This window comes from Vicia villosa, unplaced genomic scaffold, assembly GCF_029867415.1.
Source record: "Vicia villosa cultivar HV-30 ecotype Madison, WI unplaced genomic scaffold, Vvil1.0 ctg.000217F_1_1_2_unsc, whole genome shotgun sequence".
In the NCBI taxonomy this organism is placed as follows: domain Eukaryota; kingdom Viridiplantae; phylum Streptophyta; class Magnoliopsida; order Fabales; family Fabaceae; genus Vicia; species Vicia villosa.
The window spans coordinates 33,166-53,491 of NW_026705080.1; the positions used below are offsets into that span (position 1 = coordinate 33,166).

The 20,326-nt window shown below is 35.8% G+C and overlaps 1 long non-coding RNA gene across 1 annotated transcript; it reads left to right on the forward strand.

Annotated features, from left to right (window-relative positions):
- The first annotated feature begins 12,269 nt into the window (after positions 1–12,269).
- LOC131625423 (uncharacterized) lies at positions 12,270–14,247 on the forward strand. Its single transcript, XR_009290853.1, has 2 exons — positions 12,270–12,611; positions 13,713–14,247. It is a non-coding gene; the product is annotated as an uncharacterized LOC131625423 (long non-coding RNA).
- The last annotated feature ends 6,079 nt before the right edge of the window (positions 14,248–20,326 follow it).

Below are 20,326 nucleotides of genomic sequence, written 5' to 3' on the forward strand. Positions count from 1 at the left end.
AGTGGAGAACCATTGTAATCAAGATTGATTAGTGGATTAAATCCTCGGTTAAGGTAAATCACCTTGTCAGGGGTGGACAGGAGTAGTTTAGTTAACAATGAACCAGGATAAGAATAATTGTGTGATTTATTTTTGTCTACCATTTTTTAGAAGAAGCCCTTATTCAATCCCATCTTTCTAAGTGTTTTTCACTCTTTCAATTGGCATCATAGCGCCGGTTCTAGGTGCAAACACTTAACCGTGTTAGAGAAAAGATTTAGGGAGAAAAACACAAAATGGTTGAAACAACAACTTCAATTCCTACTGAGCAAAACAACAATGGTAGCAATGGAAGTAGTAGCTTCAATGGTTACAATAGACCACCGGTCTTTGATGGTGAAAACTTTGAATACTGGAAAGATAGACTTGAAAGTTATTTTTCTATGTCAAGATGGTGATCTATGTGATTTAGTGTTGGGTGGTTACACACACCCTGTGAATGCTCGTGGAGTCAAGATTTCAAGACAAGCTATGAGTGATGACCAAAAGAAAGAATTCAAAAATCATCACAAATTAAGAACTATATTGTTAAATGTTATCTCACATGCTAAGTATGAGAAGATCACAATCAGAGAAGTTGCTCATGACGTCTTTGAATCTCTAGAGATGACTCATGAAGGAAATGCACAAGTCAAGGAGACAAAAACTCTAGCTTTAATCCAGAAATATGAAGCTTTCGGAATGGAAGATGATGAAAACATTGAAGCAATGTTCTCTAGATTCCAACTCTAACTGCTGGATTAAGAGTTCCTGACAAGGGATACACAAAAGCTGATCATGTAAAGAAGATAATCAGAAGTCTTCCCAGAAGATGGGGACCAATGGTTACAGCATTCAAGATTGCAAAGAACTTGAATGAAGTATCTCTTGAGGAGCTTATAAGTGCACTAAGGAGTCATGAGATTGAGCTAGATGCAAATGAGCCTCAAAATAAAGGTAAGTCTATTGCTTTACAATCTAAGAATAAACACTGTGCTAACGCTTTTTAGGCAGAATAAGAAGAATCTGACCAGTCAGAAGAAGAAGAAGAAGATGAATTGTCTCTTCTATCCAGAAGGGTGAATCAACTCTAGAAGAGAAAGCAGAGAAGATTCAAGAACTTCAAAAGACCTGAAAAGGGAGAATCTTCTGATCACAGAAAATCTGACAAGAAGAAAGTTGCCTGCTATGAATGCTAGGAACCTGGACACTACAAGAGTGAATGTCCAAAGCTTCAGAGAGAAAAGCCCAGAAAGAAGTTTGAAAAGAAGAAAGGCATGATGGCTACATGGGATGACTCAGATTCATCTTATCAAGAGTCAGATTCTGAAGATGAGCAGGCCAACATAACACTTATGGCAATAGTTAATGCTGGTGAAGAATCTACTTCTGATTCAGACTCTAATGAGGTATTTTCTGAACTCACTAGAGAAGATTTAGTTTCCAGCTTATCAGAACTTCTGGAAGTCAAGAGTCAACTTAGTATCAAATACAAAAAGCTCAAAAAGTTTTTTGCATATGAAACTAAGAGACTTGAAATAGAAAACTCTGAACTGAAAGAAAAAGTTTTAAAATTGACTAAAGATGTTGAAACATCTTCAAGTTCAGAAAAGTCTATTCCAAGCACTAACAATATTCTGAAAGAATATGACTTGAGCTTCAGAAAGTTCTTATCTAGAGGTATAGGCAGAAGTCAACTAGCCTTGTATCTTTTCGACGCCACTCCTTCGATTCCTTCCTTAATTTTGAAAATCCATTTACAGTTGACTAACCTTGCTTCAGCAGGTTTCTTAATCAGTTCCCAAGTGTGATTGTCATGATGAGATTTAATCGCATCATCCATGGCCTTAAGCCATTCAGTCTTATTTCGACTCCTCATAACTTCCTTATAATCTCTAGGTTCTTCCTCTAGAACCTCACTAGCAGAGATTAATGCATAAGCTATAAGATTTGCATACTCAATTCTATGAGGTGGCTTGATGACTCTTCTCGACCTATCTCTTGATAATAGGTAGTCATTGACAATTTTCTCAACTTCCTCAACATCTTCTGCTTCTTCTTCGATTTCATTAGGGATATGCAATTTAACATCAACATGCTCCACCTCAACAGGAAACTCTACTTGTTCCATCTCTTCTGCACTTCGACCATCATCATCATCATCATCAGTTTTATTGAAGGCCATCTCATCTTCATTGAAAACTATATCTCGACTGGTGATACACCTCCTGTGACCTGGCTCTAGGCACCATAGTCTATAAGCTTTGACTCCTTCAGGGTATCCCATGAACATGCATTTCAAAGCTCTAGGTTCGACCTTGTCTTGCATAATGTGAGCATAGGCTACGCAACAAAATACTCTCAATTTGTCAAGATCTGGTGGATATCTCGACCAAACTTCTTCAGGTGCCTTCATATCTAACGCTGTCGAAAGACATCTGTTTATCAGATATGTTGCTGTTGAAACGACCTCAGCCCAAAACACCTTCTTTAATCTAGCACTAGTCAACATGCATTTGAATGTCTTTTGTGGAGTACCTACAGTTGTTTTGTGCCTTGCAATACCAGAGGCAGCACAAAAACTGTCGAACGCCTCATTGCAAAATTCAAGGCCATTATCAGTTCTCAACCTCATGACCTTCCTGTCAGTCTGATTTTCGACCAGAGTCTTCCAACTTTTGAAATTCTCAAAAATTTCATCCTTAGTCTTCTGGATGAATACCCATAACTTCCTGGAATAATCATCAACTATGGATAGAAAATACCTTGCTCCTGAATGTGATGGACACCTTGTAGGCCCTCAAAGATCAGCATGGATGTAATCAAGGGATCCATGTGTTCTTTGTTTGCCTTTGTTGAACTTCACTCTGCAATATTTTCCAAGTACACAAGGTTCACAAAACTTCAGTTTTTCGACTTTGTCTCCACCAAGCAGATTTTATTTCCCTAACTCCACCAGACCCCTTTCACTGACATGGCCCAATATCATGTGCTAGATTTCTATCTTCGATAAAGGTTTCGTGGATGCAACATTTGTCGAACCACTTACAACTTCAGCCTCAATGGTATACAAGCCTTGTTTCTTCACGCCTCTCAAGACTTCCTTCGACCCCTTATGACTCTTAGGATACTTTTATCTCCTTGGAAAACATATCCTTTCTTGTCGAATTCACCAAGAGAAAGCAAATTTCTCTTCAAATCAGGAACATACCTGACTTCAGTCAACAACCTTATTGACTCATCATGGAGCTTGAATCTCACAGATCCAACACCTGCAATCTTGTAAGCTTTGTTGTTTCCCAGTAGTACTGATCCACCATGTTGATCACATAATTCCTCGAACAGGTCTTTGTTTGAAGTCATGTGCCAACTTCAACTTGAATCCATAATCCACTCTCTTCTCGGGTCATTGCTCGAAACCACAAGAACATCAGATGATTCGAAATTATCTTGAACAACGGCTGCATTGCCATTATCCTTTCCTCCATGATCTTTCAAGCGTTCAGGGCACACCTTTCTTGTGTGATCCTCCTTCTTACAATGATAGCATTGAATACCAGATACTTCGCCACTATAAGACTTCTGCTGACTTTTTCCTTTCTTCTTGTCGAACTTACCTTCTTTTCGCAAGAATTTTCCTTTAACGGCCAAACCTTCACCAACAGTCGAAGGTTTATGCTCCTTTCGTTCCTTCAAGTCCTTAGAATACAGGGTTGATTGAACTTCTTCAAAGTTCAGGGACTCCCTTCTATACAAGAGAGTTTCTTTAAAGTGAGCATGTGATCGAGGCAAAGCACATAATAGTAACAGCGCTTGATCTTCATCATCAATCTTCACATCAATATTTTCAAGATCAAGAATCATCTTGATGAACATATCCAACTGCTCAGCCAACACTCTGTCTTCAATCATCTTGAATGAATACAAAGCTTGCTTCAGGTAGAGTCGATTTACCAACGATTTGGTCATATACAAACTTTCAAGTTTCACCCATAACCCTAATGCCATCGTCTCCTTTAATACCTGTCTGAGAACCTTATCACTAAGGCTTACAAAAATTGCGATGTGTGCTTTCTCGATCATAGTCGTCTTCTCCACTGTCGTTAATTCAGCATTCATGGCTGCTCTCCCTTCAACGCTTCTAAGCAACCCTGCTGAACCAGTAGGGCTTTCATCTTCAAGCGCAAAAGACCGAAATCATTCACTCTGGTGAACTTTTCAATCTCATACTTTGTTGAAGGCATCTTCTCCATGCTCATCGCACCAATTTGTTGTGAATTTAATGCCAAGAACAAAGTATAAAACAAGGAAAGAATAAAGAACAAGGAAGAAGAAGAACACGAGAATTGGTTATAACTGTTATTCTTTTACTTTCTCTTAGAAAACAAAATTACAAGTTTACAAGAATAACAAATAACCTTCTCACCCTAAATTAGGATTTGCATTGTGCAATGATGAGAGACTAATATGCTATTTATAATAAAAACCTAACATACTTGTAGCAACCTGCCCTAAAAATAAGCTTTTAGAGTCGCCACCTATTCTACCAGGGCGAATAGGAAACCTTACGCAGTTAAGAGATTCGGGGTAAGTTATTATATTCGAGTCAAGGGAAGGTGTTAGGAACCCTTAACCCTTTCCTAAGGTTTTGAGTTTAAGGTAAAGGTTTATGGCTACAAAATGTTAAGGTTTAGGGTTAATAGCTAAGGAAATGAATAGGGTGAAAAGTGAGATTTTGGGGAAGGGGACTCGCCTTGTTGCCAAGTGCCTACGTACCTCCTTATGGAGGATCAGAGTCTACGTAGTTCAGGGCAGGGCTGTACGCCTTAGATTTGATATGAATGTATTTGAAGGTATTTTGAATTACCTTATCGAAGTGATGAAAATTCGTAATTTGCAAGGTATTTTGAACTACCTTATCGTAGTTTTGAAAATTCGTAGCTTTGAAGATGAAAATGTGTTTGAATTTGGCGTGCAACCCTGATTATAGTATGTTCTATTAATCGCGATGATTAATAGATTTAATCACCATAATTAACAGATTAATAGGAATTGCTAATTATTTTAATCGATTGATTCGATTATCACCGTTAGCAAATTCAGATGTTTTAATTATTTTAATTGTTTAATTAACGTTACTCCTCGTAATCAATAGATTTGATTAAAAATAATAACGAATTGATAAAATTATGCTAATCACGTAACCAATAGAATTAGTTAAAAACATTTAGCAAAATAAACCTTATTTGAATTAATTAATTAATTGATTGATTATGATCCACCGCAATCAATTAATTTAATCGAAGCGAATAAAATTCTAAGATTGTTTGGCTAAAAAAACCTGTGTTGGTTAAGAAGTCCTAATCCTAGTACTTGGGCCAATGGCCAGTGGGATTGAGCAAACTCTAATACCTTGATGAACCTCTCTAGGGTTTTTGTGATTTTTCTACAGTCAAAACTGATTAAATAAATTAAATTGAAATAATCAAAATAATCGGGAGATAATCGTAAATCCTAGTTATTAGCATAATCCTAATTTTATCATCCTAACCCTAATTAAATAAACCAATTAAATTAAACATAATTAACATTTAATCTAAATAATTAAATAATAAAATAAGAAACCATAAAACCTGGCACCAATCCTGTGTAGCAGCTCTGTGAACGTCCATGGTGCACCTTCAGCTTTGTGTGCGTTAGATCCATCTCCAGAGTCATCCAAGAGCTATTGGCTGAGGGTGTATTGTAAGTGTGCGTTGGCTACATGTATTAGATCCGTAAACAGGTAAATGATTAAAATTAGTTGCGAAACCTAGGGATCGAACCCAAGTCATGGTAGACACATTTCATGATGCTCTGCTACTTATACCAGATTATTTCTTTGATATTAATACACACAAAATAAAATAAATATATAAATCAATGCTATACTGGAATTTTAATTTAACCAGCCAACTCTGGGGCCCACTCATCCACAGCCTGCCAATGACGTCGAGAGAGAGAGAGAGAGAGAGAGAGAGAGAGAGAGAGAGAGAGAGAAAATGAAGAATTTTGAACGGAAAGTAGATTCATGCCACACAGGGAGAGAGGAATGATTTCGTTGACCCTCCAACGGTGATTGGCCACGCGTGCAGTCAAATGTTCCCCAGGCACTATTCATCATCACTGACCTCCAGACTTGCGGAATTACTTGCGGATGTACTTGCGATTTTACCTGCGGATTTTTCCGCAGGTTCTTCTTCTTCCATGGTTACGAATTTGGAACCTGCAAAAACATCAAAGATAAATGTATACAAAGGGTCCAGTCCCACTAATTTGATGCCTACGATCATGATGGTGGGGTTTATATGGCCTGAAACATCCTACAAACGTGAAAACGAAACATGCAAAGAGTTTGCCCTAACAATGGCGTTCCATAATTCGCGCGTTCTGGGCCTCATGCGATGGGTGATACCTGTTCTATAACATCTCAGGAACATGTTAGAAGGATTAGCTCCAATTAAAACACAGTTAAAACAAAAGTTCTGAGTTTACAAATATGAGGCAAAGTGAGTTCGTGAAGTGTGTATTTCATGCAAGCTTGGCAGTGGCTATGGACTTATACTTACTCTACCATGCCTCAAGAACACGTTTATGCGCTTGGAATGGATTGAGAGAGTCTGCAACTTGAGATTTGATGATGTAACCTTGAATGAAAAATTTGGAGTATGAACCCTAGTCCTATGGCCTCCCTCTTCAATTTTTTCATCCCCCTTGGTGTTGTGAGTCTTGTAATATATATAGGGAAAAATTTAGGGTTGAAACTTTGGACAAAATCTCATCTTTGATGGGAGAAAAATTTAGAAAGTATTTGAATGATTTTTGCATAAAATATTACTATATTTGGTTCCATCATATCTCTTTCTCTCTCCACGAAATTTGTACCATATATTGGATATTTGGATGATTGAAACTTGATTGGAAAATAAATCCTTGATTAGAAACTATTTATTTCATATTTATATGATTTATTAATGTTTAAATGAATAAAAATTCAAGTAAATAAAAATAAATATAATAAAAATAAAATAAAAGGTTTAAGAGTCCTTTAATGGGCCATGGTCACGTTTGGAGTGAAAATCTTAGACCCATTAACTAAAAAATCCAAAATTATTCACTTAGGATTTCATGTCTTTCTTAAAATTTGGCCGACTTGTGCACATCGTATCTCCCTTAATTTTAATCATATGAATGAATTCTAGGAGTTTTTAGAAAGCTTAAAGAGTCCTTCAAAACCTCCTTTTTAGTTTCATATCAATTGAAGTCTCCATGCTCATGTTATGGGCTTTTGAAAAAGATGACCTTTTTATGACCTTTTTACAGGACCTGTAATGTATTGGACCATATCTCTTGAATGAAGCATTTCTAGCCTTGGCATGTGAGAGACAAAGTTGTAGAAAATCCAATTTCCTTCAGAATAGGTTTTAGTTGGGAAATGTTTTTATACTCCATGCAAAAGTTATGGCCAGTCAAAATTGAGTTGACTTTTTACTTAAAAACCCTAATTTGAACCTTTTGACTTTGTTCATTTCTGAGTTCTTATTAATGAATCATGATCAATCCTTGATAAAATGATGGATACAACCTCAAATGCTTGATGTTTGACCAAAAGTCAGGAGTTTTGACTGTGTTTTGACCATAGTTGACTTTTAGGTCAAACTAGTCGATTGTGGATCATCTGAGCATTTGAATGAGCAATCCTTGGAATTGAAGCTTGACTTTTGACATGGAGATACCTTGAACCCTAATAAACCATATGAAATCCATTGTAACCCTTGATACATCTTTTCTCCTTAGCAAATCCAAAACCCTAATCTTGAGGACCCTTTGATGAGGAGAGAGTGACTTGAGTTTAACCACTGAACCTTGAACCCTTGAAGATGAAATGAGATGGGCAAATTTTGGATATGACAATACTAACTAATGGGCTTTTTCCACAAGGCCCATTACATAAGCTAACTTAATAACCAAGCTAACTTAACAAATTAGGGTTTAAACAATAAACATAATTTAACATGCTAACAGCCCTAGCATCTTCGACACAAGCATGTGAACAACCTTCGACTTCATGCTTAATCATGTCGAAACAAGAAGATACCCTTTGACCATACTAGAGTTCAATCCAATATATCACAATGATAGTGCATCCGAGATAATTAAATGGTTTTCTTACATGCCAAAATTTAATGTGATAACTTGGACTACTTATGACATTTATAATTTTTCCTTTTATACAAAAGCAAAAGATGACATAGTACAATGCAAATAGTGGGGTTATGGTTGAGGCCAAATCCATGTATTTCTCTAGTTCAAAAAAATAAGAATCCTATAATGACTTCTAGCGCGTTCTATGGTATAATTGAGGAGATTTTGAAGATTCATTATGTTATTTTCAAATTGCCTTTATTTAAATGCAAATGGGTTCACAATAACAATTGTGTACAAACTAATGATTAGGATTCACACAGGTTGACCTTGGTAAGGAAATTTATATAATCAAGCCATTCATTATGGCTACTCAAACAAAATAATTTTTTATGAGACAAACACTTCACACTTATCGAGGAGATGGTCATTTTTTCTTCAAAGAAAATACATTCCTCATATGAAGAAGCGGATAGAGATAATGTGCGTACTATTTGTAACGATCATGAAGAAGGCATATGGGAAAATTAACAGGTTAGTATATTTATTCATTATTCATAATTTATTGTAAGTTATAATTTCTAAGATTATTTACTAACATGTATTATTATTTGAAATTATATGTGTTTAAAATCAATACACTAAGAGACAAGACACCAATATACTATTATTTGATGTAATGATGTATAAATTATAGGTTATTTTATGTCATTTTGGTTTTGATGTAATATACAATTTTGTGGTTCGTAATGAAATTTTGACTTTGATGTAATACAATTTTTGGTCTAATACGATTTACTAATAGGTCTGCTACTGTTTATGGTCTGATATGATTCAGAAAATTCCAAGCTAAAAAATTAGGAATTATGTAAAATAAAATAAAAATATATTTTAAAAGAAACAAATAAGGTTGTTTAATAAAACTATTGTTTTAGGTAGAGCGCTATCCTATATAATAAACGCCAAAAATGGCGTTGTTGGGTATCGAACCCTGGACCTATAAATAATTTCACAACAATTATTTAATACCACCGTGATTATAGGTAGCACGCTTTCAAATTTACTACAACGGGAAATAGACCATGGTTGTAAACTACACTCTTATAATCACTCCCTACCTCACCATGGTTGGTCAAGCGTGGTGGTAACCCTTTTCCAACCGTGGTGAAATGGATCATACGTAGCGGTGATGGGATCCACAATGTTATATAAGGATTATGCCAATTTCAATAATATACTTCTTGATCTAAATAACTTATTTTGCTGCATTTGAGGTAAGAATATACTCGGCCTCTATTGTAGACTACGAGACAACATCATGTTTTGAAATTTTATGGCTCATAATGCCACCATTTAAACAAAATACATTATCAAGTTGTGAACAAGTGCTTCCTAATATTATCAAGAATTATGGTATTACAGTTATGTGTTGAGTACTAAAGTTGGTAATGTATAGTGGTATTAGCTCTCCTGCATGATTGGTATGTCTAGTTGTTCTTTTCTGCTGCCTGTGATCTCTGATGTGTTGACAGGTTGTTTTAGCCAAAAGTTTGCTAAAGGGGGAGTTTGTAGATGTTTTTGATTGGCTTCATTTTATGGTAAAACATAATTCTGAGTTTAGATGTCTTGACTGATGTCATGACATGCATGTGTGGTTTTCTGCAGGAGATGTGATTCTAGCTAATACAAATTTTAGTGATGTCAAGATGAATATTGTGACATCGTTACTTGAACATTAAGTGATGTTATGTTTCTGTTTTGTTTCCTACTTTATCTCAGGCTATATTTTAGGAAACTAACGATTGTGCTGATTGTATATCAGTAAGAAAACGAACCATAGGCTGATTTTTAGCACTCTGATTTATGAAAATTAGGTTAATTTGGTTAACCCTAGTTTATGTTTGTTAGGCCCAAGGACCAGGAGCTGCCTATAAGAAGACTTCTAGTCCTACTTTCAGAGGCAGAGATTTTACATGAAGAATACTGTGTGTTGCAATCTGTGAGTTAGATTTTACTGTTCTTAGTGTTTTCTTGTGAGCTAAGAAATTGTCACTTTGATAATTGTATTGGAGTAGGGTGTTAAGAGTTGTTACTTGATGTGTCACTCAAAGCTTTTAAGAAAGAGTGCTCTGTTCCTTGATTGAAGCTTTTAAGCATAATCAAGATTTGTTTGAAGTGTGTCTTCACTTTTTACTTGTTAAATTTGTCTTGATATCACTGTTGTGATTGAGGGGGAGTGAGTAGGAACTCAGGTCTTAGAATTAGATTGAAATTGCATTGGACAGGTTTTAAGTGAGGGGTGTAAACTATTTGTTTAATCCTGAATTGATACCTCTTATAGTGGATTTCCTCTCTGGCTTGGTAGCCCTCAGAGTAAGTGTAGTTACACACTGAACTGGGTAAACAATTCTCCGTGTTCTTTATTACTGTTATTGTTTACTTACTGCTACGTTTAATATTCTGTACTGAAGCGAATGTCATAACATCCGATACAACATCAGTTACCTGTTACTAGAATTTCAAGAAAATTCCAAGCTAAGAAATTAGGAATTATGTAAAATAACAAAATATATATTTTAAAAGAAACAAATAAGGTAAAGCGCTATCCTAAATAATAAACGCCAAAAATGGCGTTGTTGGGTATCGAACCCAGGACCTATAAATAATTTCACAACAGTTTTTTAATACCACTGTGATTATAGGTAGCATGCTTTCAAATTTACTACAACGGGAAATAGACCATGGTTGTAAACTACACTCTTATAATCACTCCCTGTCTTTATGCATGAATATAAAATAGGGAACAAAGTCAACGGTACATTCATTACGTCGGCATATGAAAATATTGCAGCTGGACTTTGTGCATTGCTTGGAAATAAAGTTGACAAGATGAAGATTAAAAACCGTTGGAAAATTTTGAAAAAAAAATCACTGAATATTATGACATTTTTAAAGGTGGTATGAGCGGTTTTTCTTGGAATTCAACCACACAATTATGGGATGTCGAGTAAGAAGTATGGGATACTCTAATTGAGGTAAATTTTGATGAACTTTTGGTATTTTAAAATATTTTATTAATAAATAATTGTAGAACTTTTATTAATCTTATATCTTTTATTTATCATACTTTTTTAGTCAAAACCAAAAGCATCAAATTGGAGAAATGTATCACTTCCAAATTATGAGAAGATGTTGATACTTTATGGACCTAACCGAGCTGATGGAGAGGAATCTGGTACTTTAAAAGAGACAAGAAAATAAAAGTCATCGGTCACCAAAGAAGACTTTGCTTAAACTAATCAAGATATTGATGACCATGTTGTTCGAAATGAGGTGAATTTGGAAAGCTTTGATGCTACTTCCGATTTTTCTGTAACTAAAACACAATCAGCGGATCCTTTAAGTGGTAGTAAAAGGAAGAAAATAAAAGTGGTTAAAAACAAAGATACAACCAACGATATTATTGAACTCCAAGAATCAATTGTCTTGGTTGCAAATGCATTAACAGAAGAAAATGTGGCAATACGAGAAAGAAATGAAATAATGAGAGATCGTAAGAAATATGAGCTGCCTCCAATTTTAGGGGAAGAAACATGAAATTTAATAAAGGATTGTCGATGTGATGCAAATTCAATGCCTCAGATATGTTGCAATGTCATGAAAGATGCTGAAAAACTTAGGATGATTCTCTAGTGTCCACCTGAAGCACGCAAAGCAGTGATAATGTAAATGGTATTTGGCTCATTTGATTGATCATCTTATAACAACCTTACGATTTTTATAAATATTTTATTTACACTTTAATATGTTTCTGAATAATTTGTTTAAATTTAATATGTTTCTAGATATTTTGTTTAAATTTGTGTGATTTATAAATGAACAAATTTGTATTTGATGAAATTTCTAGATATGTTTCTAGATATTTATAAATGAACAATATTTATAAGGATAAAAAAATAATTTAATTTTAAATTCTCTCTCTCCCCTTGTGAATCAAATATATATGTTGTTAAAAATTCATCCCCTCCCTCCCCTTTTCTTTTTTGAATCAAACATATATTTAGTTAAATTTCTTCATCTTCTTTCTCCTCCATTCTCCTCCCCTATATTAAATTTTCTCTCCCCTCCCTTCACCTCCGTTGAACCAAACGGACCCTAAGGCTTAGACTCTAAATCCAAGCTCGAAATCACCCAAAAACCTCTCAAACGCCCGAATCAAGGGTTCCAAACCGAAGCCCTAAATCAAACAAACCATCGGTCAAAAGACCTCAAATGCTTAAACACTCAGACATAAAAAAAATGCTTAGCAACGGCTCCTGAAGCGAAGCCCCCAAACAGAAATGGAAAATGCGCAAGGAACAAAGCAAATCGAAGTTCACATAGGTTTATCTTTGAAGATATATTCTCAGGTACGATTAGATAATATTAAGCGTCAAAAACTTCTTCTCCCTTCTCCTTTTAATGCTATGTATGCTTTAGATGTAGGTTTGCTTGTGTTATTGATAAATGTTCTGAGAAGTTTAGCCAACTTTGCTCAAAATTATGATGTGAACTCTAAGAAAGCTTAGGGAAAAATGGCTTTAGGTGAATAGGGTTTTTTGGGGAAATTTCTACAGTGTAAGTTTAATGGAGTTGTCTGTCCCTTTACACTGAATGAATGTATGGTTATATAGGCTCAGCTTGGTATGTGTGAGCAATTGATGTGCTTTTGTAATTCTGTTAGTAGAGAAAGAAATCCATTAGAGTGAGTGTGGTGAGGCTTTGAAAATTGGAGACAACATGAGTGAATTTATCTTTGTCTTATGTGTGAATCATTTTTTGGTTTTCTCTGTGTAATATGTACTGTTGGAGAGCTAAAGAGGTAAAAACTGTAATTTATTCTTCTAAAGTGTACACTCTCTTTTTTACTGGTTCAACTAAATGACTTAATATGGTAATTTATTTGTACAGATTAGCTTATGCAGTATGAATTTTATCACTGGAACTGCAAATGTTTGGAAAACAAAATTGTAGCATGACTTGTATTTGAAACTTCATGGTCTCTTTCAAAATTTAAATTCATGGTTGGTGCCTTTTGGTTTATCGATTTGTTTTTGTTTCAAATATTGAGGTGTGTTGCTAGAAGGAAACTCGGTTAGGTATAAAAACTTAGCATAACAGACTTGGACTTAGGTTAGAATTAAAGCTTTTTGGTCACCTTGCTCCACAAAAATGAATTAAGGTAAGAATGTCAGGTTTGATGATGTGCTGTTAGATATATGGTTTGGAATTTAAATGCAGTCTTGGTTGAAACTTGGATGCAAATTGGCTTGGTTTATTTGTGGTAGATTGGTAATTAGGAACTATTGTAGCACATGCATGGAATACTGACTTATCTGCAAACATTCAACCATTGATGTGTATTTGACAGGTTGTTTTGCTGACTTATTAGGTGCGGTTGTTATATGGCTTTGAATGATCACTATATGTATGCTTTCATGTGATAGCTTCTTGTGTTGAATGTTTGACAGGTCTGAAATTGAAAACTCAAGGAAATCTTCAAATGATGAGGCCAGAAGCGGATGTGATCTTGGAAGCACCGGACATTGGTTCTCTGTATGCATATGGTTTGAGTTTTCTTTAGAATGGTGATTCCATGCATGTGTTGAAGTTACATTGAACTGTGTTGATGACCTTGTGTGAATGCCATGAGAATTATACTGAAATTGCATTGGCATAGGGTACTGATTTTTGCAAGTTGGAAACTTCATGTTTGTGTAGGTCATGGCATGAGACTTTGAACAAATGATATATGGTTTGAAGTCATATGGTGCATAATGCTATAAGACACGATGCATTGAGGAATGTGTTTAAAGATTAGCATAGAAGATAGGACTAGAGTAAACAGACTCAAAGCCTGTGTCAATGGTCAACTTTTGACTATAAGTCAACAGTTGACCAAAAAGTCAATTGTTTTCAAATTATGTATCTTTTCATTTCTTTAGTAATGTACTGATTTTGTACTGGATTTGAATGTATATAGTGGTTGACTTGTATTCCAAGAAATTCCAAATATAAACAACTTTTCCTCCTTTCTTGAATTTGGATCTTCTTCATATTTTGCTTTGTATGAATCAAAAGCCAATGTATTCAAATTAAGGTAGTAGTGGTAAAATTTGAATAAGGGAACCAATATGACTTGGTTAACAAAAAGTCAACCTTCCATGGTTAACTTTGTTGACCAAAAGTCAACTCATAGCCATATGTGAATATCTCCAATTAGGGGTGACAAAACGGCTGACGGGCCGCCACCCGCCAAAAGATGGCGGGTTAGGTTGGGAGTTTGGACTCGCCGCCCATAAAAGCCCGTCCCGCCAAAATCTTCCGCCCACAAAACCCACCCCGCCAAAACCTGCCGCCCGCCTAAGCTCGCCCTGTCAAAGTCTGTCGTCCGCTAAAGCCCATCTCACTTTTTTGTTAAGTTCGTCTCGCCGTAAGTCTGCCATTTTTAGTTAATTCTATTAATTCAAATTCTTGATGGTTTTATTTTATACATTTATTTGTAAATATATGCAATATTTTTTAGGTAAAATTTATTTAAAAGATGTTTTATAAAAAATTATTCTAAAAGATAAGCGAAAAATTTAATTGATAGTTAAAAAAAGACCATTAATCTATTAAAAAATGAAGAAAAAAAACATAGACGGGCAAGCCGGCCGTCCGCCAACTCGCCACTTTTGCGAGGGGGGCATGATTTTTATGCCTATTTTACTTGGAGAACTTATCTGCGCCGCTTGCTTTTTGGAGGACTTTAGGCGGGGCGGGCGGCCCCTTTTGCCACCCCTATCTCCAATGCTTCTCTTTTTCAAAGTTTTCTTCCTTCTCTTCCAAAGGATACCAAAAGGAACCAAATAGATTTTTCTATGAGTAACTATCACAAAACCCTAATCCATGAAGACAGTAGCATTTTGATTGATTCAAATACTTTGTACCATAAGTAAATGATAACCAACATATCATATTGTCATACCCCAATTTTTGACCCTAAGATCCTATATCATTCATATCTCAATCACTAATCAAGAGCTTCACTTGGAAGTTTTGTTTATGGTGTTGCACTCACCTCATCAATGAGAGGGACCATCAAGCACCAATGATTGTTTATCTTGTATACATATTATACTAACCCAAATACCAAAAATATTGCTTTGTTTCTTTGTAGGCTTTTGTTTTGTAGGTACCAGGCCAAGACATGCAATAAACAAGGCATTTTTCACATTTTTGACTGATGAAATCGATTTCCCTACTGGGTAAATCGATTTCCCTGCAGCAATCTTCAACAAAATCACATTCTGGACAGCATGAAATCGATTTCCCTCCTGGGTAAATCGATTTCCCTAGTGTATTTTGCGCCAATTTCTCTTCTGGAACAGAGTGAAATCGATTTCACTCCTGGGGAAATCGATTTCCTTAAGGCGAAATTCAAAAAAATATAAGGAGGGAAGCTTGACATCATTTTGGCACCTTTTTCTTTGATCATTTACCAATTTTCCACCTCATCAAAATTAACCCCTTTCATTAAACCCACTTAAATCTCATTTTACCATTTCTTACCATTTAAATACCACTTTAATTACCAATTAAACACAAGCTAATTACCAAATGCAAAAAGACCAAATTACCACTACTCTTGCTCTCATCCTATAAATAGAGCCCACTACTCTCTCATTTCTCAAGCTTTGAGAGCCAAAAAACCCCTTGCAATTTCTCTCCTCATCCCTACCAAATTCACTAAAGCTCTTTGTTCTTTCATAAAGTTTGTGAGTCACATCTTGAACCTCACAAACTTTGAGCTAAGCCACCATCCATTTCACTCTTTTTTCTTCAATTGTTGAGAGATCAAGATTTGCGTTGGTGATTCTTGAAGTAGATCCAAGTTTTGTTCAAGATTTGGTAAATTTTCTTCATCCTTTTTGTATATCATGATGTAGATCCTTGTTGCTTGTGTGTGATGCATCTTTGATGCTATATTGGTGCTATTTGATGGTGATTTGATGGAAAATTCGTGCTCCAATTGATGTTTGATCATAAGGTGTTTGTATATTTGTTCAAGTCAAGTTTTATGCCTCTAAATGCTGTTTTTGCTGGATTTTACACTGAGGAAATTGATTTCCTTAAGGCTGAAATCAATTTCCTGCTGAACGTAACCTGTTTTTTTGAAAACTGCACTATGGAAATCGATTTCCCCCTGCATGAAATCGATTTCCTGCTGGCAGAATGTGGTTTTTTTTGCCTTTTTTATGCTTGTTTTGGTTTCCTACTTCCTCCACTTCATTAATATCATTGGATCTAGGATGTTGATAGGTTTGAAATGACCTAATCCATAATATTAGATGAATGATATTAATGATATTGTGAGTTGATTATATTTTTGTGAAGTTTATTCTTCTTCCTCCATTTCATTAATATCATTGGATCTAGGATGTTGATAGGTTTGAAAGATCCAAATCCATAATATTAGATGAATGATATTAATGATAGTGTGAGTTGATTATCTTTATGCATTTTATCTTCTTCTTCTCCTTTTTTTCTTTTGATCGATGAAAGTCTTAATACTTTGAGAATTCTTATGGATTCTTAGTAAAGACTAGATCATTACCTATTTTCTTTTCGTGCAGTATTGCTTTCGAAAGGCGATATACATATCATTCTTCTCGCATGCATTAGCACATAAAGTTTTGACCGGCCTCGTTGTAGGGTGATTTCTACATAAATCACTTGGCGATCTGCTTAACATAGCGCAATATTTCGTGTCCCGAATCAAAAAGATCAAATATGGAAGAGAATTGTATGCGGTTGATTTATGACTTATGGAAATTTGTCGTGTAGTCGCTATGATTTTATCAAGCTTCTGACAAGTTTCCATTGAATTTAAATCCGAGTACATCCTTCACTCACCATCGATCTTCATTACTAACTTTGATAACATACTTGACAAGTTTCAAGATGGTTATCTTTAACATCTAACAACTAACTTTAATTTCCGCACTTTTACTATACCGCTCTTTACATTTCTCGCTTTATCGCTTTATTTTATCATTTCATCATATTTACTTTCCGCCATTTTCTCTTTGTCCACTTAGACATATGTTTATGCTTCCGCTATTTTTCTTTTGTCCACTTGGACCATACTTTACTTTTATGCTAAAACACTAATAAACAACCAAAAATCTAAAAAATACATAAGGCTCTCTTTGGACTATTGGTTACTATCCCTAGCATTTTGGAAGATTCGGACTTATGGACTTAGTACCTCTAGACCCATTCTGTTATTACCCTGTGATTGTTTTGTCTGTCTGGCATTGTATTGTTGTCTGTTTATGTGTGCAGGTATTTCCTTGAAAGCCCTTGATGGTTAATTCCAAGGCATTGAGATAAGGATTTTACTCAAAAACAGCCGTTACTCTGCCCGATTTTCGTCAGAATTCTTAATGTGCTAAATGCAAAGTGGTGCTAAGATAATAAGTTCATCTGGATCCCCAAGTGTTAATGTGTTGGTATCGATAAATCCAAAGGATGGGAAAACTACCTTGGCTCTTAATGTCAAGTGTTGGCTTCTTATTTGGTTAGACCGTTTCTTTCCTTAGCTTTTATTTTATGCACTAGGTTAGCCTCTTCATCTCCTCCCATTCTTAAATTTTCAAAATCTTCTCCCTTTTTCCAAAATATTCTTATGTTTGCAACCTTTTCAAAACCTTTTCTTTAAAAATATCTTTCGCCCTTAGTGGCTTTTCTTCAAAAGTCTAGACACCGTTAATTGTCGAAACGAGTGGTTATACCCCACGATTTTGAAATTAATTGATAATAACGAGATCTTTTCCGCGTGAGAGAGCTAGTGGCATACTTGTTGATTTTATCCGAGTTGGAGCCCTTCTTTCATTTGCGATGCAAAGAACTTGTTTGTTCTCATGCTCAAGATCAATGGCTGAGTATTTCTCTCCGACGATGATAAAGTGTTTATTCGTTTTAAAGCTGTTTTCCCAAAAGCGGAACTACATTAGCTCTGACTTCTCCATTGCACCAAGGAGGTATGTAGGCACAAGGCTTAACGTCTTGCCGAGCTTATTTTAAAAATAAAACAAACCCTTTTTTAGCACACACTACACAGATTTTCAAAAAGGTTCCCGTGGAGTACCACGGATATGAGGGGTGCTTTAAACCTTCCCCTCATATAATCAACACCCGTACCTGAGATCTCTTTCTTGTTTTTTAAACAAAACTTTGGGTTTTACGTTCTTTTCCCTTTTCCTTTGAAAAAATAAAGCGCGGTGGCGATTTCAAAATGGAATATTGATTCGAGTCAATCCCATGGCTTCAATATCAGATTTTCCCCGCTACAGAAAAATGGCGACTTCACTGGGGAGTAATAGTTTTAAGTGTGTTAAGCCTATTTTTGTTTATCTGTGTGTTTTTATCTGTATATATTGTTGTGTGCTTTGTATGTTTATTTTTTTTTCTTCTTTTTGGTGCTCGATGGTTCCTCTGTGATGATATAAAGTTCTAACCCGAACTTTGGTGAGTAACTTGAGATAGGAGGTGGTAAGACCAATAGTCGCATGTCAGGAGCAATCCTTACTATGAGCGTCATATGGTGGAACCCCAATCAGTGGAGGCCTCATGGAAGGTAGTAGAGGTTGTTACGAACCATCGTGATAACGCTATTACTTTCAATAGTGAGTGTCCGTAGAAGCTGAATGGCCTAGAACCCTTTTAACCAATCTAAGCCTTTTTAGGATGTAGTGCAGAAACAAGATCAAGTACCAATTTGAGCTTGTTGTCATGCGATACTACGCTCAGACGAGGTCTTTTTAGGCATATTGTTGGCGCCCATGAGCAATTGTGCGTGCCGGTAATATCCGATAGAAGATTGAAAACTCTGGGAACCTTTGTAGAACCCGATTGGCAGGTACAAAATTCCTTAGATCACTCCTTGTGAGATGGGTAGACTCATGGCTCCATGCTCGTGACGTCGAACCTAAGAACCTGGACTGTGTGATTTTGTGTGATTTGATGTGATCTTGTGTGCTCTTGATTGTGATTGATGCATAAACCATGCATTCATGCATTCATAAAAAATGACATTCAAAAATGGTTTTCAAGGAACTTAGAGACATTTTTTGTAAACATCACAGGTACCATGGATCAAAAGAGAAGCATCAAGAAGTACACTTTCAGAAATTCAAGTGCAAAGGAATTGAAAGAGCTAGCAACTTTGGTTCCTAATCTTGACAACTTCAAAAGCCGTTATGGGAAATTGATCTCTATCTTGAAGACTAAAGTGGAAAAGGGGATTCTTGAGACTCTTGTGCAGTTTTATGACCCGGTTTATCATTGTTTCACCTTTCCTGATTATCAGCTTATGCCCACTTTGGAGGAGTATTCTTATTGGATTGGTTTGCCCGTTACGAATGATATACGGTTTAGTGGTCTGGAGAAAGAGCCTCAGGTTGATGAGATAGCAGAGCTTCTTCATTTGAAAATATCAGATGTGAAAGCAAACATGACCAAAAAAGGAGGAATTTGGGGGTTGACTTCTAAGTTCTTGATTGGAAAAGCTTCTATGTTGGCTAGTAAAGGAGGTATGATTGCTTTTGAGACATTTCTGGCCTTGCTCATCTATGGTTTGATACTCTTTCCCAACATTGACAACTTTGTCGATGTTAATGCTATTCGGATTTTCATGATTGGGAATCCTGTGCCTACTTTGCTTGGGGATACTTACCATTCCACTCACCATAGGAATGATAAGAAAGGTGGACTTATCAACTGTTGCACTCTGTTGCTCTATAAGTGGTTTATTTCGCACTTACCTCAAGCTAAGAGTTTCTTGAACAATCCTGATGGTCTCTCATGGTCTCAGAAGATTATGCCTCTTACTAATGGGAATATCCATTGGTACAATCCTGCTTATGACATTGGTGAGATTATTGATAGTTGTGGAGAATTCCCTAATGTACCTCTTCTTGGTATACAAGGAGGAATTACCTACAACCCCATTCTTGCAAGGCGTCAATTTTGCTATCCCATGAAGGAGCGACCTGCTAATATCCTTGTGTCAGGAATCTTCTATCTTAATCAAGATGGA